Raw genomic sequence first — 1,794 nt, 5'->3', positions numbered from 1 at the left:
TTAACTGTTAAATAATTAAATTAATATTTAATTATGTAAGATAATTAAATATAAGACTTATAAGCATTTGTGGGACAAATGTCGGAAATCGAAATGGACCAAAATATTACATGTGGGTTGACATTTGTATAAGATAAGTGTTATTACATGTGGCATAACCCACTAAGAAATGTTTAACTCATTTCTTTACATTTTGTTCTCTATAAATACCCCACTATTTACACTCATTAGATGATGATTTTGGAGACCAAAAAAACCTCAAAATAGACCCTTGGCCGTGCCATATTGAAGAGAAAAAGATAAAGAAAAAAAAAACTTATTTTCTTCATATTTTCTCATCAAAAACTTGATCAAAGTGTTGATCATCATCAAAAATAATTCACAAAACTATAATATACATAAACTAATATTATTAGTGTAATAATATTACATAGTATACAAGGTTATCCTACTAATTATCTACTTAGTAATTATTAGGATTTTTGGGTTTAATCTTGGGTGCATCCAAAGGAGATTACCTATTTTGGTAATTGTGGTGTATTTGGAGGATCATCCATATTTCTATAGCTCAAGAACTACAAAGATAGGAGACCTTTGTAGTGCCCTTACTTGCCTTAAACCATTGTAAGGATTTTTGTCTTAAGATGGTTTTATACCATTTTTTATATTTTTATTTGCATGCATGTAGATTTAGACCATATTAAATTAATTTGTAATTTTAATATCATAAGATGAGTATTAACATGGTTTAAATGACTAACAGAAATACATAAGACATTAGTATTATGTTGTAGCTTGTTAAGGAACGTAAACACATATATAATACTCTGTTCAACTACACATAGATATTCTTAAACACGATTTTTCAGAAAGTTATACACATTTTCACTCAAAACGGAGGCCTATCAAGACACACCGCCCACATAGCGGTATTTTTGAAGCTATATGGTGCATTTTGTTTTACGCTTGCATTTCTAGGTAGCTATCTTGTTTTCGGTTGATGTTATATAGTGGTTCCTCGTCCAAGTCCTGGTGTCATATCCCCTTCTCTTATGTTACTCCCTTATCCTCCCCGCTTCTTCTACCAATGACTGTCTTTTTCCCTTGTCGTTATTCTTCCGCCTCCATATCCTCTATTCCTTGTCGTTATTCTGCCCACTCCTCCTCCTCCTTTCATTTCTCCTAAACCCACTCATTTCTTTCCTCTAATCCTCTTCACCTTTCTCGTCGGCTTACTCCACCTTCATCTTTTTCTTCTTATTAGCAACAGTTTGTAAGTTGATTATTACATTTCATTTCTCCTCACCTTTAACTTCTTAATTCATTATCACTTTCGTCCTTCCCTTTCCCCTTCTTCTTCGATTCCTCAGTCTCCTCCTATTTCCCTTTCATTTTCGTCTTTCTTCTTCTTCTTCTTCTTCGCATCTCCCTCCTCCTTTCCCTCTCCGCATCTCCTCTTATTTTCGTCCTCCACACCTTTTTCTTCTCCTATTTTTACTCTCCCATTTTCTTCTCCAATACGGCCTCCTTTTCTTACCAAATTCTCATCATCACCATCATCATCATCATTCTCATTTTCTGTTGACGCTAATGCGGGACATTTTTCATCCCTAAAATTCGTCAAATTGTACCATTAAAGAGAAAGTGATGAAATAGAAGTGAATAACTGATCATGAAATTTGATTAGAAACCATGCTTTAAGGCTTGAAAAAAATGGGGTTTCATGAGGTTAGGTGAATCATTGTTTGCCATTTTCAAATTCTCATGTTTTGACTATTTAGGGCATGTGGCTTA

Source organism: Silene latifolia, chromosome X, assembly GCF_048544455.1.
Source record: "Silene latifolia isolate original U9 population chromosome X, ASM4854445v1, whole genome shotgun sequence".
In the NCBI taxonomy this organism is placed as follows: Eukaryota; Viridiplantae; Streptophyta; class Magnoliopsida; order Caryophyllales; family Caryophyllaceae; genus Silene; species Silene latifolia.
This window is presented reverse-complemented; position numbering follows the sequence as displayed.